A 19,919-nucleotide genomic window follows, 5' to 3' on the forward strand; every position below is an offset into this window, starting at 1 on the left:
ATGTGCAAACTGCAGAGGACGGCACGACAAGCCCACAGAAGAAAGTGTCCAGTCTTGAAGATGATCCTGTAGATGCAATGGAGGAACCATCTGAAAAGGTTGGAGCATCAAAGTAATCTTATGCCAAAGAGGACGATAATGCATTCCAAGGCCAAATTTGGCAGCGGCCAAAGGAAAAGTAAGGGGAAATACAGCATCATCAACAACATCCTGAACCAAACAAATCCCCTTGAGACTCAAAAAATATGAAGGTCAAGGCTCCTGCAAAGCCAAAGGAAGGGCGAACACTCTAGACCAATGTATACTTTCAGCTTTGAAAGAGTTGCCCTGCAAGGAATCACTGCCATGCCAATCCAAGTGGGAAAGGATATGTTTCGAATCCATTAACAAATGGGAAACCAAAGGACAGCCAGGGATTTTGCCTATCACAAAACCAAAAAGAAACTCCCACTGGGAAAGTTGCCAATGACCAAAAGGTGGAGATTCAACATGCAAGAGTAAATGACGAATCATGGCAGCCCACGGTTTAGAATCTTGCAAAAACTGCAGCATGAGTTTCCCCTTATGGCCAAGAATGTGCAGATGGATATTGAGAATATTAAGACCTCCATGCATCTTTGGAGAACAAAGCTAGTGTACCTGAAGCAAACGCAAGCTTTTTTTGCCGTGGTGAGAACACCAGAAGATTTCCAAAACCTCAAACATAAAAGAGGCAAGATCAGCCTTGCTGAACATAATAAGAGGCAAGTAGAATTGAATATACACCATCAGAATAGATTGCACAATTTGAAGATGAACATGCAGAGGCCAAGTTGCCAATTTCCAGTACTCCAGATTTTTCTTGAGAGCTACGAGAATCCAGTTAGATTGTTGACGAGGAGAAAGTGTCCGACTCAAAGGATAGCCAAGATGACGAACCAATTGAGTTGGTGGGATGATTTCTCCATGCCATAAAAGAGAGTACCATTCCTTGGAATGCAAAGGCAACAATTTTGACTTCTGAAAATTGACATGAAGCCCAGCAGCTAAACCATATAAAGAAAGAGCTTTCATTAGCTCAGAAAGATCCTGCTCTGTATTGCAGGGAGTGAAAAAAGAATCATTAGCATAAGCTTGAGCAAGCAATGGTTTGTTGTCATGAATTTCCAAACCATGTAGCTTATACGGCCGTAGCTACGAGATGATCCATATACTGAAGCATGGGGTGCATGGCTATAGCATACAGGAGCGCACTAAGTGGACAGCCTTGACGCACCAAACAACGAAGAGTCCATGCTTCAGAGATATCCCCAGAAAGAATGCAAGCAGCTTGACTATCACTATAAAGCTAGTATATGATATGCTGCAATTTCAGCCCAAATCCCAAAGCATGCATTGTCTGAGAGATGAAGTTCCATTGAACAGTATCAAAAGCCTTGGCAATGTCAACTTGCAGTAAAAGAATATCCTGCTTTGTGTATTTGGCATACTCAATTCCAACATAAGCATTTGCGATATTATCAGTGATATGCCTGCGAGGAACAAAACCATATTGTACAGGATGTAAACCATCATGCAAGTATCCTTTAATACGATCACCCGCCATTTTGGTGATGATTTTATAAATGACAGGCATAAGAGTAATGGGTCTCCAATCAGCCAATGATTCACAAAACTACTTTTTGGGAAGAAGCTTTACTAGCCTTTTTTTCCAAGAAACTGGCATATGTTGATGTTCCCAGGCATGGTTGATCATATGCAGCAAAATGGGCTTGAGAAGATCCCAGTATTCAAGAAAAAATTCCACTGTAAGGCCATCCCATCCCGGAGATTTCCATTTACGACATGATCGGACAGCATTGGTGAATTCTGTTTCAATGAAAGGGCATTGAAGCTCAAGAGCTTGTGCATGTGAAACAATAGGAAAAACATGCTGCAGTAATTGAGTTCGCCGGAGAAAGAGGATCAGCCTATCTAAACTGCCTGGAAAAATGATGAACACAAACTACAGCAAGTTGAGCTCGAGAGGGAGTCCAATGTCCATCAGAAAGCAAAGTACGACAAATATTGGTAGCTTGTCGCTTATGATGTAAGCTCTTAAAAAAACCCTTCGACGAGCAACCCTTATCCAAGAAAGCTCGCTGACGAGCTCTTGTCTCCCATTGACAAATTTTCTATGATCATTACTTTGCAAACAATGTCTAGCTTGGCATAAAGATGTGCTTTCTTCAAGAGACAGAGACCGAGACCGAAAATGATTGAGTTCAGTCAAAGATTGACAGGCAGATTTTGCCCAAGCAACCATATCCCTCAATGTTTTGAGATAATTTTTGCCATAATCGCGAATAATTGATTGCATACGAGCAACAAATGCATCCCAGGCATAATCAATATCAATAAAACTCTGAAGTGAAAGAGGTTGACACGCATCATACACCATGGCCTTGGAATGATCATGATCCAAATAGCTATTGTTAACCACGAGGAGCCTTCTGTGTGGAAGCCTATCATCCGACATGTAATGCAGAGAAATCCTCAAACATAGAGGTGCATGTTCAGAATGGTCAAATGCATAATCAACTGACAAGGTAGTAGTAAAAGTATCAGAGTGCTGAGGATCAAACTCTGTACCACTTGTCCAGTCTAGCTTTGTATGTAGATTGAGCATTGTGCTGGAAAGTAAACCCTGGCAGCAATGGATAAGCTGCTGTCCAAAGATCAGCAAAATTGAAATCAAGCAACAATTTAGACCAGCTCTGTCTCTCATAGGCCAACATATGTGCATGGCTAGATGTATTATCCCTTGGCTGAGGAGCATTGTTGAAGTCACCACAAAGAAAAGCATACTGCCTCCATGGATACCTCTGCATATCTTCCCAAATCTATCCTCAATGATGGGAGGATTGAGGACCATAGACAGATGCAAATTCAAAGATATGACCTTGTACAATGCATTGCATAACCATCCATCTTCCTTGTGAATCATTGAAGGCCACAGAGGGATGAAGAGAGGTAAACAAGATGTGGGCCAAGGAGGATGGGGCTCTACTCCACAAGTGTCGAGGCAATGTTGGGGGAGCTCAATTGGATGAGGAAAACGCCTCGTCCATAGATGGTGACCTCCTAGATGTGGTCTCCTTCTAATGCCAAGCTCGCCTGGATCCACTGTTGCACCTGTCTCCGTGTAGGCGTGAGGCCCACAATTTTGTCCGCAAGCGCCTTGTCCTAGAGAGATTGAACTGCCTGTTGTACCTATTGCTTGTCAGCTAGGGAAAGAAGAACCTTGATGGTCGTGGGATTCGAGGGTGCTGCCATAGAGCCCCTCTGGCTAGACCAAGGGTCACCACCAAGGTTTTCTTTCGCCGTAACAAGCGCAAATGCTCTCGCTGCAGGGAGGAAGAAGAGAAAGGGGAGAAAAGCGTCAGAGGGGGAGGCGGAGACGAGGCGAGGCGAGGGGGGTAAGGACAATAGAGGAAGGAGAAAGGCAAGAAGGGCGGAAGGCGGAGAAGGAGGGGGGGGACGAGAAGGTGAGGAGGGAGAGAAGGCGAGGGCAAGAGGCGAAGAGGAGGTGGGAGAAGGAAGCCGGCAGGGGGGAGGAGAGGAGGAGGCGGAGAAGGCAGAGGGGGGAGGTGGTAGGGACGGCGGGAGGCAGAGAAGGCGAAGGGGGGAGGTGGTAGGGGCAGCGGAAGGAGGTGGGAAGGGGCAGCGGGGGAGGCGGGAGAAGATTGAGCATTATGCTGAAAGGTATAACCCGGAAGCATGGGCTATAATTCATTCCAGAGATCAACCAGGGGCAACTGAAGCAAAAAATCAGACCATGCCTGTGTTTCAGAAGCCAACATATGAGTGTGGCCTCGTCACCCGATTGAGGGGCATTATTAAAGTCACCACAAATGAAGGCATGTTGTCGCCATGGATAAGTATGCATGGCAGCCTAGATCAAAGCTCTATCACGAGACGACTGGGGGGCATAAACCGATGCAAATTTAAAAATTTTCCCTTGAACAAGGCATTGAACAATAATCCATCTACCATGGTGATCATTGAGAGCCACAACAGGTTGAAGGTCGTGCTTTACCAAAAAAGCCACACTAGAAAAGGACTGCTCTCCAGCATAGGAGATATCATAACCAGCAAAATGGCCTATTTGACCAGCCTACATATGCTGATTATGCTCTTGCAAAGCAACTATATTAGGTTGCAATTGCCTGATATACATCCATACCAGTTCCCATTTGCGACCATCACACATTCCTTGTACATTGAGAGTAACACATTTCAGATGATCAAGCATATTTACAGTTATGGGACAGGTATGTACAGCAACTAACGGCTGTCTACGTGTGCATTTCCACCTCAATGTCCGGCGGGCCTCTGCCCTGGGATGAATCATCAGCTTGAGGAGAGGACAAAAGTGCAGCAACTTCTTCAGGAAACAAGGTCCGATTTGCAATCACAGCAGCCCAGGTCAAGCCAACATGAGAGTTTTCAGCAGGTGTTTTGCAATGAGAGGATGCACCACTCCAAGTCCGAGAAGGCAAAGGTCACCTAGGGGAGATCACTTTGCGAGGAGTTTGCCATCCATCAGTCAAAATTTTTCCCCGCTTCCCTTGAGGTGGAGAGGACAAAGGCACAGGAAAAGAAGCATTACCATTTGAGACAGTCGGGGCTTTGCCTTTGTCTTGAACAGAGAAAAACTGTTTGACCCCTTTGTTTTTTACCATAGAAGAGGCATTTGCATTCTTATTCAAAGGCTAAACCATTTTAGCTTGCACTGGCATTTGTGGAGCTCGGGAAGGGCATTGTGAAGCCATGTGCCCAAATTGCTTGCATTCAAAGCAAGCACCTGCAAACAGCCCCCACTTGAGCTTGTAAAAGGCACTCCCCATGGAAACATTATTCACAGTAACTGAGCTGGATTGGGATGATCCGTATCCCACAAAATGCAGAAGCGATTCGAATTTCCATTGGGTCACGGTGGACATACCACCTTACCGAGGGAAGCTGCAATTTTAGGTGGAAGAGAAGACAAGCATTGAGGAAAATCCACAACTTCTACCCAAACAGGGCAACGATGCCAAATCAATGCCTGATAATCCCGGGTGGGAGACCAGAGCTGAACATGGACCATCTGCTGGCCATAGAAGAGAGGAGAGTGCTCCAGCAAAACCTGACGGTGCTCCTCATCAGCCATGATGAGCTCAAAAAAGCCCCTCGCTATATAATGAACTTTTTTGACACAAGAATCACCCAGGGTTCAAGTCAACCAATTCCCAACATCTACTGCAGCAGGCATCCGTCCTGGGAAGAAAATTATAATGGCTTGCTTTGCATACTCCTTAACTGGATCAAATATATCATCCACTTCCACCATAATGCCAGTGGTGGGAAGTGGATCTTTCCAATTTTTGCGGGTGTCTTCAAACCCTTCATGCATAACCTCATAAACAAGCTGAGCCTCAGCAGAATCCATTACCTGTTTTTGTTTCTTGTTGGAAACCGACTTGTCTTTGTGAAAGGTTTTCTCATAGGAATAATCTGCCATTCGAGTTAAGGAAAAGGCTTGGAAGCAGCAACGCTTTACAAGGAGGATTTTGCCAAGCAGAATTGATCATATGCAGTAAAGTAGGCTTCAAGAGAGGCCAATATTCTAAGAAAAACTCAACTGTAAGACCATCCCATCCTGGAGATTTCCATCTACCACAGGATTTGATTGCATCTAACAATTCCCTTTCAGTAAAAGGTTCCTCCAATTCCAAAGCTTGAATAGTGGAGATAATAGGAGAAACATGCTGTAAAAGTAAATTTCTTGCAGACAAAACCTGTTGCGAGGGAGGATCTGCATAACCAAACTGCTGAGAAAAATAATGTACACAGACAGAAGCAAGCTGTGATGTAGTCCATGAACCATCAGGCCTAAGCACCCTGCAAATGTTTTCTCTTCTGATGCAAGCTTTTGAAAAATTGTTTGGAAGAACAACCTTTATCTGTGAAAGCTCTTTGTCTTGCTCTGGTCTCCCATTTAGCAAGTGACCTGTGATCATTGATTTGGAGACAATGTTTAGCTTGGCATAGTGTTGTTTGCTCATGCAAGAACAAAGGACGAAGGTGACTGAGTTCAGTGAGGTCTTGGCAAGTCAATTTAGCTTGAGCAACAATTTCCCTCAAAGTCTTCATGTAAGACTTGCCATAACCTCTAATTACAACTTGCATTTTGGAAACAAAAGAATCCCATGCATTATCAATATCAAAGTGGCTCTGAGAAGACAGAGATTGATAGGCTTCAGTAACCAGTGCCTTGAAAGCGACATGCTGCAAATAACTATTGTTCACAATCAGATGTCGCCTTTGAGGCAGTCTATCATCTGGCATATCATGAAAAGATAGCCTCAACCATAACGGTGCATGGTCTGAATGCACAAAGGCATAGTCAATCCACATTTTGCATGTAAAATCATCATTTTGTTGTGGAGCTACACTATACCAGCGATCCAGATGGGCCTAGTAAGAAGAAAGGGCATTATGTTGAAAAGTGTATCCAGGTGACAAAGGCTGCAATTCCTTCCAAAGATCAGCCAAATTAAGATGAATCAGTAATTGAGACCATGCATGCCTTTCAGAGGTTAACATATGAGTATTTCCTGATGTATTGTCACCCTGTTGCGGAGCATTATTAAAATCCCCACATATAAAGGCATGATATCTCCATGGATATCGTTGCATGGCATCCCAAATTACACTTCTATTCCGAGAAGATTGAGGTGCATATACAGAAGCAAATTCAAACACCTCGCCTTGAATGATGCATTGAAGAATAATCCATCTGCCTTGATTGTCATTTAAAGCAATGACTGGCTGAAGCTCATGCTTAATCAGAATGACTACACCTGAGAAAGAGTGCTCCCCAGCATAAAAGATATCATAGCCGCAGTAATGACCTATCTTTCTTGCATAGACATGCTGATTGTGTTCTTGTAATGCCACTATATCCTGCTGAAATTGATTGATATACAGCCACACAGATTTCCATTTCCTACTGTCGCACATCCCATGAACATTTTAAGGTAAGGCATTAAATATGAGCAAGCATATTTATAGATATTTTTAGGAAAAAAACATGTTTGTACAGTAGTAACCTTCAGGATGTCAACCTTGCATTTCTACCTCAGGGTCAGGGCCTCTTCCCTGAGAAGAAACATCCGCCTGAGGATTGGACAGCAATGCAGCAACCTCTTCTTTAGGGAAGAGGGTTCTGCTAGCTGTCACTGCAGCCCATGTGATTCCAATTCCTGAGTTGACCTCTGGAGAAGTTCCACTAGAGGATGCACCATTCCAAGTGCGAGGGAATAACTTTTCTTGGGCTTTGCCATCCATCAATTGGAATTTTTGGGCCTTTTGCTGAGGGTTGAATAGCAGGAAGCAAAGGGGAAGAAGCACTCCCATTTGAGCCAACTGGTGCTTTGCCTTTATCCTGATTCCCAAAAAACTGTCTGTTACCTTTATTTTTATTTCCAGTAGTGGCAGGAGCATCCTTATTAGGCATCTGAGCAGGCAAAGTAGCAGGAGGCATTTTATGCTGACTCATTGGGCACTGCAAAGCCATGTGCCCAATTTTTTTACATTCACAACAAGCCCCTGCAAATAATCCCCATTTCAATTTATAAAATGCACTTCCATGTCAACATTGTTCACCGTGATTAAATAGGACTCCGGTGTGGGATTATCAGTGTCCCAGAGAATGCAAAATCGATTAGAATTGCCGTTAGGCTGCGATGGGCAAACAACTTTACCTAAAGTTGCTGCAATTTTAGGCAAGAGTGAAGCCATGCATTGCGGGAAGTCTACAACTTCAACCCAAACGAGACATCGATGTCGAATCAGAGGAATCAGAGCTTGATAATCCCTTCTGGGGGACCATGGCAAAACGTGCACCATTTGCTGCCCAAAAAAGAGTGGCGAATGTTCCGAAAGCATTTGCCTGTGAATCTCATCTACCATAATGACCTCAAAAAAGCCTCTGGCTGCATAGTGTACCTTACGAGCAAATGAGCCAACTCGTGTGCGGGTCAACCAGTTGCCTACCTCTGTAGCAGGTGGCATCCGACCTGGGAAAAATAAAATAACTGCATTTTTTACATATTCTCTAACTAGATCCACAATTTCATCCACTTCAACCATGAGACCAACTGATGGAACAGAGTCTTTCCACTCTTTCCTTGTGTCTGCAAATCCTTCGTGCATGACATCATAAATCAGTTGTGCTTCAACAAAATCATGCACGGGGTCATGCTGACCCTCAGCCTGCTTTTGCTTTTTGCATTGAGCTGATCGATCCTTTTGAAAAGTCTTTTCATAAGAGTATTCAGCCATGTCTTCTGAAGAGGATGGAACCCAAAAAAGGGGGTACCTGTAAAGTGATAGGAGAGAAAGAACAGCCCACAAAGAAGAGGAAAATAGTGTATTTGCAATGAAAAGAAGAGGAGAGAGATATTTAAGGATTTAGAGAGAAGAGAATACAAGTTTTAGAGAAGGAAAAGAGAAAAAACCAGAAAAGGATCCAAGATGAACTAGAAATCAGAGAAATAAGAGAGGTTCTGGCGATGGAAAGAGAACACAATACCCGGGAACCAAAAAGGGGAGAAAGGAGGAAGAGAGAACCCTCAGAGCCAGCGGTTAGAGGCAGCCCGTAAGTAAATCCGGTACAAACAGCGACCCAGGAGAAAGAAAGGAGCCGGCAGCAGCAGCCTGAAGAAGGCGGACAGGGCCGTACAGGTCCGTACACCTGTACGAAACTGTACGGAGCTATGGCGGGCTGTATGGCAGGTAATTAATGCCCCAAAACACTGTTTTTTGGACACAGATGTGCCTCAGCAGATAGCTGAGGCAGACGGGCTGGTCTGAAGAGGCTAGGAAGCTGATTGGAGGGCTGGAGCAAGGGCTGCAGGTCCTCTGCAAGCAATCAAAGAAAGATTGCTGCAGAGAACGCCTAAAAAAGCCAAACAGAGAGAAAGTAGGATCACCAACGACTTTACAATTCCTATATGTCCATAAAGTCCATAGTGCCTAGTAGCGAACCCAAACGAAGAAAAGATGAAACTCTAGTCTGGATGGATGAAACCCAAATAGCCAGAAGAACTTCCCAAACGGAACAAATGGGAATCTCGCTCGCAGGTGCTGTCGAAGCAGATCAAAAAACTCACGAGAGCACGGACAATGCCAAGACAAGTGAGGCCAGTCTCCGAAGAAGCAGAACATCTATGGCAAAGTGCAGGAGCAATGTGTCGATGAGCTAATAGCTGTCCAGATGGAAACACTCCCAAAAGAACTCGCCAAAAGAAAACCTGTTGCCGAAGCGGTACTTTATAGGCGCGCGCACACACACACACACACACACACACACAAGCATCTTGGGAGAATAAATGTGATGCATCGAAAGCAGCTTGAGGCTTTTTCAGCCATGTTTGGATCGCGAGAAGATTTCCATAAAGACATACATGAAAGATGTAAGATCTGTCTTAGTGAACATGATCAATGGCAAGTAAAATTGAATATATGCCACAAGGATGGACTGCACTGTTCAAAGACGAACGTGCAAAGGCCAGGTTGCCAGTTTCCAATACTCAAGCTTTTTCCAAAGCTTAGCCAAAACCCAATCATTTTGTTGTCGGCGAGTGAGTTCCCACCCCAAAGGGTAACCAAGATGACGAACAAAGTGAGTGGGTGGAATGAGATCCCCGGGCCATAATAGACTATGCCAGTCTTTGGAATGCAAAGGGAGCAGCTTAGACTTCTGAAAATTAACATGAAGACCGGCTGCCAAACCATAAACAGAGAGGGCCTGCATCAAGGCACCAAGATCATGGGGCGTATTCTTCGAGGTAAAGAAAGAATCATCAGCATAAGCTTGAGCAACCATGCTGCGATTAGCATCCAATTCCAAGCCATGAAGTGTACACTCTCTTTTTTTTGGTAAAATCCATTGTATTTATATGCTCATAAATTTACAATATGGGAAGTCTCCCACACACTAGCAAAGAACTCCGAAAGAGAGCCCGATAGAAGAACTCAAAAACAAGTAGAGAACACTTCAAGGCAAGTAGCATCCAAATCCCTTGCAGCAAGACTGTCATGTAAAGACTGCTTAAGGGACATTCTGAAGAAAATATATGCCTGAGGAAACTGTTGACCCATCCTGGAATGCAGTCTCTGTGTCCAGATGGTCCATAATACCCAAAAGCGAGTCCAATGAAAGAAAAGGAGTAATGGAGACATCTGAGATGAGCAGCATCCAAACATCCAGAAAAGTTTCCCAAATCTGATAGAAGGGAACCGAAGCCGCAGTAAATGAGAAACATGAGTGATCAATGTGCGAGAGTGCGGACAAAACCATAATAAGTGAGGAACTGTCTCGCGAGGATGAGAGCAACGGGGGCAGAAAGGAGAAGCAATGCGGCGAGCTGCCAATTTCACCCCAATGGAAAAGGCTCCCACTATACATCTCCAAAAGAAAAGCCTCTGTTTCAATGGCAATTTGGTTTTCCAGATTTTCATGAGACGGGATTGCCACCAAGATAAAGGCCTATCCAAATTCCAAAGAGTGTTGGCATGCTTGTCAATCCATGGCTGTGGAAGAAGAAATCTGTAAACCTTCGAGGAAGTCAGATTGTGTATCGAAAGTGTATGTGTAGCAGGAGGTATGGAAGTCAAATTCCAGTCCATTAATCTGTCCTGTGCAAACAGTGGAGGAACCGGAACAAATGGCTGCATCATAATTGAAAGTGTTCTCCAAATGGATCTATGATGCAGACCCAAGGAGAATGTCCTGCAAGCTTGTGGAAATGAAAGTGTATAGCCTTGTTGATCCACAACATCACCAACAAATCTTATGCCCAATTTCATGAGATTATATGCTTTGATAGGTGCCTGTAAAGCGAGAGGCGATGCAAACACCTTGCTCCAATGGATGCTTTCCAATCGAAAAGAATTGCCATGATGAGAGGAAGCACCTGTCCATTTTGCATATGAAAGAATTCTCTTCCAATCATGAAGAAAAGCAGTAGAAACAGGGCAACCAGGAATTTTCCCCTGAAGTGTACACTCTCACTCACTCACACACACACACACACACACACATTCTTTTTTTAAGAACTCTCTCTCTCTCTCTCTCTCTCTCTCTCTCTCTCTCATGCACGCACACATGGAGTTTGCAAATCTCTTTGCATTTGTAAGCAGTTGCATAATCCATTCATCTTTAGAATCGTTTGTGTCTGGTAGAACCTAAGGCAGTGCTCGGAAGGTGCGAGTAGCAAAGCTTCTTCCGTGTTTCCTTTCTGACTCTAATGCTAAATCCATAATAGCAGAAGCTGCACACATCAACGCGAATAGTAGGGCATAAATCCTTAATAAAGGTATGGCATTGATCCTTCCATGGCACTTTTTTCAATGGTTTGTAATCAAAGTAGTGCAGAAAGACATCCATATTTTTATTGTCCCTTTTGTCTCATTCTTCGCCATTGCCTGTGGTATCCTCTTCGAATTGTGTAGATAGGAAGCGCTTCTTAATTTTGTCTTTGAATGCTTCCCATGTCGTCGGAATGTGTGCACTTTTCATAAGCACACTCATATAATTTTGCACAACTTGTAATGTGACTCATAGCAAGTTTCACCTTCTCAATCTCTTGGTATTGTTCCCCCAAAAAGTATTGGTTGAAGGAACTGATTCAAGCAAGTAGAGCCTATCCATCTCTTTTACCATCATATTTTAAAAAAGTAAAAGTTATGTGGTTCGTCTTATCTGACCTCTTTTTATCACGTAGTTTGAGTGCTTTTAGGATGGCCTTTCCCACATTGTCTTCCTCTGGACTCATGCAAAGGAGTAGTGTCATGGTATCGCCGTAGTGAAGTCTTCACATGACGCTTCTTCTTTCTTTGATGTCTCATCTTGCTTCTTCTACGCTTGATATCGATGGTTCCGACGGTTTGCTACTTCCACTTCATCATCATCTTTGTCCTTCATATGCTTTTTTGTGACTTCAATCATCTCTCTTAGCACTTGTGTTTTGCACATTCTTTGTTGGCTCTGTGCATGTGCAACATGTTGCAATATACTCAAGTTCTTCCTCGAGGTACCGCACTTGTTTCCGTGCATCCAATGAATCCGATGTGTGCATATGGTCCTCTTCCTCAATGATGGTGATAGTTTTCCACATCCTCATCATGATGTATATCTTTAGTATGACCTATTTTCGATAGAATATCCTTTCCCAACATAATTAAAGATGTGCACAGTGTAAGCAAGAAATTACTATGAAAGAAAACACACACAAAACACAAAAATTATCTTGATTCGGTTCCCAAGCTTTAAAAGCGCTATTTGTCAAGTATAGTATCTTTGTGGCCTCTTTGACTCACATGATTCCAACGAGTGTGTCTACGTTGCAAAGTGCAAAGCAAAGCTCGTGTCCAATACACTCGTAGTTTGTCTTTTGCTCTCGTGAACACCTGCTTATGCCCTTTAGAATTCCTGCTTCCAAAATCTGCTGGGCTTTCACTTTTTTCCTGAAAGATATCTTTATCACTAGAAATTACTGAGTATAGAACAACAAAGTGACTTGACCTAGTGGATAGCCACAATTGTTAAGTGTGCTTGGGCTAGAACAATTCCGGGATGAGTGACCTCCTGGGAAGTTTTGAGAGCTATCTCACAAGGCTCCCTCACGCACAACCAATGGCACCAACAGTGCCTTCGGTGACAAGTATGCTAAGGACTATGCATTGTCGCCACCTTTGTTGATTGCTTAGGCAGAGCTAGGCCTTTAAAAAAATAAAATAAATTCCATGCGCCATGCAGCTCCCTTATATTTCCCTGTGCTTCGAAATCCAAGCAGTTTCCTTTGATTTCCCTTTGCTTCAGAATCCAATCTGCTTCGAACTTCATTCTGTTTGTTGTTTGCACATGAGAGAATGGCTTTTTCGCTTGCAAGACCGTGAGCTTCCCATGCTATGGACTGACAGCTATTTTGAATGGGTGAGACAGAAAGTTGAATTTGAGTTTGTGCTTAAAAATAAAGGGCTGGTGTACAGGATAGAAACCCTAGCAAGTACAATTGCATGAATATGAAACTCTGCCAAATACTAATTTTTTAAGACACACAGATTTTCTTAAGCATTCTGAACTAAGCCTGATTCTGGTATGCAAGGAAAGATCTAGTATAAATATTATCTGAAACTCTCGAAGTCTTAAATTCAAGATGTGGTAAGGCATTCTTGGTTTTCAATGTGAAGCAAAGATAAAAGTCTAGAAGCATTTATGTATCTGAGGTTCCAGAATTTTATAACAGGTTTAATCTTTTTTATGTAAGCTTAAGAGTCTTAATTACTGAATGGGGAATCCTTATGTAAGTTTTGGAGTTTCTGTCTATTTTTGTTCTATTCATTTAACTTTACACCTGTATCTGTCAATTTTGTGCTTTCAGGGGAACAGCCTCTCTTCTACTCAGGCATACTTTCAACGGGAAGGAAACCCTAAAGGTGATTGGAATGAAGGGAACCCACTGAATACTCTTGTCTTTCAGGATTACTACAGATTAACTCATGTTTAGGAAAGCCTCTTGCCCCCGAGGAAAATTGAAACTAATAAAGGCGCTGGTCAAGTAAGCTTTATATTGAGTGCCTGCAGCATGCAAGAGGAAGGCAGGTTATTGAACTGTCATAGCAGAAGTTGTCACGATATGTGAAGAACAAAATTTTGAGGTTCAATGATCACAATTTGCTCATACAAAAAGGAAATATCTCCTACAGTGTTTTCATTCCTTCCACACTAAACCTCCCACCACCCAAAGCGCTGCTGGACAGCTCCCTTCACCTTTAGTGCCGCCCCACACTTACAAACCCTCTCCTCAAAGGGCTGTTTCATCATGGCTTAATTTTGATCACGTCCTTCCTTATTTCACTATGCTGCTGGTGGGCCATATGCTGTATACATCCTTCTAAGATTTATGGTTAGATCCTCTTTTACCTACCTTTTGCTGATGTAGCTTTTGCAGTGGATGGCAACAAGTTGGGAAAGACAAGTGCATCAGGCATATTATGCTTGTTCTTGAACTCATTCATTAGCCACAATTTAAAAATCTATGCAAAAGCAATAGCCTCCTCAAGAGGCCGTTATGCCACCAAAGCTAGGGTTTCTTGACGTGTATTGCAATCACTTATGTATATTTTCAGTTTCTGAATATCTGAGAAATGCTCTATTGGGGCTAAAAACAAGGGAATGGTCAATTTTTCATGCTCAATCCGCGAAGTTGATGGAGTATGCCATCATCTTCTGCACTTCAAATGCAATGTTTGGTCGCTCGCATGGGTCCAAGGATAAATCTTTGGATCACTTTACTAGTTTTGTTGATTTGGTTAAGTACATGCATACAAGGTTGGCATTTCGGTGCATAAAGTGAAGTGCATGCATACTATCCACTTGTGGGTGATATAGGGTTATGACTACATGATGGATGTTCATTATAAGGTTGTGCATTTCATGGGGCTCTTGGTTTATGATAAGGTTGCACATGAGAGTGCGAATATCACTTCTAAAATCATCACAAAGAAATGAAGGTTGAACCAAACTTTGTGAAAATAAAGTCATGTAGAAGGAAAAATACTCAAAATGGACATTTCAAGAGGGAAAGAAGGGGACATTAAAAGTCAAGCACATTGAGGGTCTCATTAAGTGTGGAGTTAAGTTTAAATTGGTGAGGTTTAAGCCCAAGGAGTTTTATGATCGTCAAATGGAACTAGGGAGCCCCATCTTGGAGTCAACCTCAATGTATTGCAGAAAGAACTCTATCCTTGGCCCCTACCATATAACTAAATAACTATGGGGGTGGTCTATAGTGTCATATCATCCCAAGTGGAGTAACACCAAAAAACAAGGAACAATCCCAAGCCCTCATTTAATTAGCTCGAGCAGATGCAAAGGTCCTAATGCATCTCTCCCACTGGCTCCAAATAGTAAAAATGGGATTAGTTCAAATGGAAGTGAGTATATCAATATCAATGGATGTGTGTTCACCAATACTTGAGTACATCTCAAACACCATATCCAAACATAGAGTAATGTTGGAAGCTACCTCCTAAGCCAAGCTCGCCTGCGAAGAAGGCAATGGGTCTTGAGCCTGGAATGGGAAGTAAGAGTAAGTCTTGAGGTTCCATGGTGCTTAGCTTTGAAAGGCCATGCCCTATGAAGAAGGCATGGTCACGTGCCCCTCTGACTCATATAGAGCAAAGGTACCAAACACTTTATCCCAAAGAGCTACTCCCCACTCATAGTGAAGGACTCGAATGTAGGAGAATAATTTGTAAACTCTTATCCAAACCACCTTGGAAATATGGCAACTCCACAAACAGTGCTTCTTAGATTCCTCTGTAAGCAAGCATCTAATACAAAAGGACCTACCGATTTGTTGAAGCCAAGAACTAATTGAAATACTTGAAAGGTTGGCCAAAGAAAGCATTACATTTTCTTGGCCCTACTGATCTCCCAAAAAATGAGACAAAAAACTCAACAAATAATGCTGTGAAATCCCTTATTCTGTATGGGTAGATGATGGGTGGCTCTCTATAGAATCTCACTTACAATCCAAGTGGAATACTAGAGGAATGGAACATGAGAATCTTAAAAAATTGAAGTTGTCCAAGACCTCGGTCCCTCAGATCCCAGTCCAACTCAGCAACAAGAGGTCTGAATAAATCTCGAAAGCCTCTGAATTGCAATTGTAGTATGGGATGGATCTAATGTCAAATTACTTCCCATAACTTTGATCCTTAGCCAACCTCTTAACTAACGACAGAGTACAAGTGAGTCTGTTGCAATTGTAGTATGGGATGGATCTAATGTCAAATTACTTCCCATAACTTTGATCCTTAGCCAACCTCTTAACTAACGACAGAGTACAAGTGAGTCTGTGAGGGGTGTCCAAGGTAAAGGATGAGAAAGGTGTTGGTCCTCCTCTCACCCCTAACATGTGCCCTGGTTGTTGAAACAACCATACTATCTGAGCTCAACTTGAGGGTAGTGAGGATTAATAAGCGTCTCTCTCCAAGCTGCAAAATGGCTCTCATGATTTTGAGTCTAGTAGTAGCAACCTTGGGAAGTGGTCCATATTTGTGGGTAGTGATCTTTCGACCTCTACTGAATAATGGCACCACTACTAGACAACCCATGAGAGTGTTATCGTGCCAATAGTCACTCCCAAGGGTGACACCTTGATACTTCACCAAAGGATTATGAAAAATTATTGCATGGCTAACTGCATCGTGGTGAACAGGACTCCTCTAATGAGGGCTGAGAAAAATGAACCCAAATCTAGAGAAGTCTCCTCACCATCAAAGAAGTGGGATGACAATCTGAGGCGGCCACTCATGAAAAACCCATAAAACACGTGTTAGCAAGCACCCAATTAAAATTTTACTTTTTGTTACCATATGTATACATGTTGCACCTCTATTAGATATGTGATCTTTTAGGTTAGGATTGATGTGTCTGGCTCATCAGTTTGCACCTTTGTCGAAGAGTATATGAAGGAAGCTAGGATATTGGAGCACTACTAGACTTTCCTTAGCTAGAAGAGGTTTGTTGCTCAACCACGTACTTTTGGCTACCATATGATATGTGGCCTCGTGTTGGTAATTCCATGCAAACAGGGTTACACAGGTGAAGAGGCTGCTCAGAATCTCTTCTGGAGTGGAGGGGATGGCTCAATGGAAATGAGAGCCATAATATCTTGGGACACTGTCACTCTTCGTACGTCACAGTGTGGACGTGGGATTTTTTATTCAAAGCTTTAGAGCATCACACTCAAAATCAAGCTTCTTGTTAGAGGCTTGACCCTTAGGGACTAGCCATGGACAGAAGGTGATTTTTTAAATTAGGCAACTTACGGTCTATGTAATTCATAAAATTGATGGCATTTGACACCCATCTGCAATATAGGTGGTTTTTCATCCGGATCGTTCTGATCCAAGATGGTGGTACGTGATCCAAGTTGCATCACAAAATAAATAAATTTTTAAAGATAGAGATGTGGATATGGAGATGCCACTACCGATGCCAGATCCAATTGATCCAAATGGATCTAGCGAAGAAGATGAAGATCACAATATGAGGCAAGAAGAAGATGCACATAATGACATCATACGGGAGGAAGATGGAGATCACAATATTGAGGAAGAAGATGACGATCAAGAATCACCCGACTTTATTCAAGAAGGGGAATTACAAGATCAAGTCTTAGGTTAACATACGATGCTAGAGTACAATGATGATATAGGAGATCAATTGGGTATCGAGTTGGAGATAGACTTGTTTGGCGTATAGGACTTGCCATTGATGTAAATGCTCTTGATTGAATTTTTTCATCTCAAACTTGGACATGAACATATGACCTTCAAACTTTATGTACATGCTCTTGTATTTTTATTCTTTCAAAGGATCAAACATGTATGAAAAGATTTTTTTTCTCTCATTAGGAAACACTCTCTGTTAAAGGTCGGTATGGCATTCGTAGCCTTAGGATGAGGGACGAAGGAATCAAGAAGCAACTTCATCATGTACAGAGCAAGATATGGTATTGATGGTCGTAATAATTAAATTGGATGCCTATCCTACTATGCAGTAGGGTACGAAATGCTATGCTCAAAATACATCAAGCAAAGATGTCAATATATGACAAATATACATCTTGATCTAGAGACCCTATTTGTAAACAATCACAAAACGATTGTTGCAAAGAGTGTCTGAAGAAAGAGTAAGCTGAGAAAGTTAGGTCACCAAAAACTCTATGATTTCTGTCCTTCCATTCAGTCCAAAGTGCCCAATATCAAACCCGATGTCAAGGGGGATGTATCCTAAACAGCCAGAAGCACTTGCCAAAAGTAAAGCGTGGAAATCTAGCGCATAAAGTTTGACCCAATAATGCCAAGAAATCACATGTATGAGAATAGTGCCAAAAAAGATGAGACACTTGAGAATAGTGCCAAAAAAGATGAGACACTGTTTCCCTGGGAGCCAAACATCGGCGACAAAGTGGTGGAGCAACACGACGTGCCAAAATTTGCCCAACTAGAAAGACTCCCAACAAAACATGCCACAGAAATACCTGTTGCCAAAGAGGAATTTTTGCTTTCCAAATCAGCACACACACATACACGCGCGACGCACATGCACACACACATAAATTCATTTTTTTAAAAGTGAAAACTTTGATTGATTATATTACAAGAATAGTCATCTTAAAAAAGAGGCGCTAGAAAATACATCAATTGAAGATCTCAGTATAAGCCAAATATACATCATGGTCTATTTGGCGAGTCTGCAAGCAATGAAAGAAATATTGCTATTCAAAGACGCTTAAAGAAAGCAAACAAAGAAAAATTGGAATCACTAAAGACTTTACAATTGCGGTCTGTCCTAAGTCCAAAGTGCCCAATAGCAAACCCAAACAAAGAAAAGATGAAACTCCGGTCGCTGTGGATGAAATCCAAAAGGCCAAAAAACTTTCCCGAAGAGAATAGTCGGGAATCTCGCTCGTAGCCTCTATCGAAGAGAATCCAAAAACTACCAAGAAGATAAGCAATGCCAGAATAAATGAGACATGGTCTCTTGAGAAATCAGGCACCGATGACATAAAGTAGGAGCAATGTTGTGCCTACGGGGCCAGCGAATTGCCCAGATGGAAAAATTCCTAGAAGTATTCACCATAAAAGAACCTGTTGCCGAAGGGGAACCTTGTATGCCCAAAGTTGCCGTTCTTTTCCTCCCCCACTTAGCTGACCAATGCATTCGCCAAAGAGAATTACCCCTTTCTGAAACCCCCCCCCCCCCCAACACACACACACACACACTCATGCACGCACAAGTCACTATGCCAAAATGGGGTGTGCCAAAATACATCAAGGGAAGATCTCAATATATGACAAGTATACATATTGAGTTTGCAAACAATCATAGAAAGATTGCTGCAAGGAGTGCCTTAAAAAAGAGAAAAGAGAAGAAGTAGGATTGCCAAAGATTCTATGATTTCTATTTTTCCATAGAGTCCAGAGTGCCCAATAGCAAACTCAAGTGGAAAATAAGTCAAACTCTTGTCTAGGTGGGTGAATCCCAAAAAGCCAGAAAAACATCCCAAAAAAAGCATTTGAAATCTGGTTCTCAAACACTGCCCAAGGAGAAAGCCTAAGAAATCATGAGTGTGAGAGAAATGCCAAAGAAGATGAGGCATTGATTCCCACGGAGCCAAACATCTGCGGCAAATAGATGATGCAATATGTCTGCGTGCCAAAGGATGCCCATATGGAAGAACTCCTAAGAAGACTCTTGACAAGAAAACTTGTTGTTGAAGAGGGATTTTAGAATTCCAAATCCCTCATAGACACTTTCACCACACCAATTTGTAGGAGGCCTCATTTGCCAAAGATGATTTGCCCTCTGTGAAACCCAAGGCAAGGGTAGAAGAACTCTATACAAACAAGATACAGTAATGTGAGTTAGCCTCAAAGGACAGTATGTCAACCCTAGCAAATGAAAAGTCGAATCCTAAAGCCGGTCCTCAATCTCTAGTGGCGGTACTAGCTGAAAATACTAAAGCATATGAAAAATATTGTGCCATATAGGATAATAATGCATGCCAAGACCATATTTTGCAGCAGCTAAAGGAAATGAAACAAGGGTTCCATCATCATGAATAACATCTGCAACCGAGTGGATCCCTTTCAGATAAGGAAGTATAAAAGTCAAGGCTCCTGCAAAGCCAGCGGAAGGATGAAAACCCTTGACCAATGTATGCTCTCAACTCTTAGAGAATTTCCATGCAAGGAATCTCGCCGTGCCATTCCAAATGCGAGAGGATATGTTTCCAGTCCATCAACATGTTGGATATCAGTGGACAACC

General features: G+C 42.5%; 1 protein-coding gene across 3 annotated transcripts in view; it reads left to right on the plus strand.

The window, feature by feature from the left end:
- LOC147904674 (Phosphoenolpyruvate carboxylase family protein) overlaps positions 1-14,330 on the plus strand; it is a 125,967-nt gene extending 111,637 nt beyond the window's left edge. For all 3 annotated transcript variants that reach the window (XM_087387913.1, XM_087387925.1, XM_087387918.1), the window contains exon 9: positions 13,455-14,330. The gene's annotated coding sequence lies outside the window, so the exon portion shown is untranslated. The remainder of the gene's footprint in view (positions 1-13,454) is intronic.
- The last annotated feature ends 5,589 nt before the right edge of the window (positions 14,331-19,919 follow it).

Source organism: Dipteris shenzhenensis, chromosome 2 (assembly GCF_047967505.1).
Source record: "Dipteris shenzhenensis isolate YYH24624 ecotype China chromosome 2, Dip_SZ_1.0, whole genome shotgun sequence".
NCBI classification, from domain to species: domain Eukaryota; kingdom Viridiplantae; phylum Streptophyta; class Polypodiopsida; order Gleicheniales; family Dipteridaceae; genus Dipteris; species Dipteris shenzhenensis.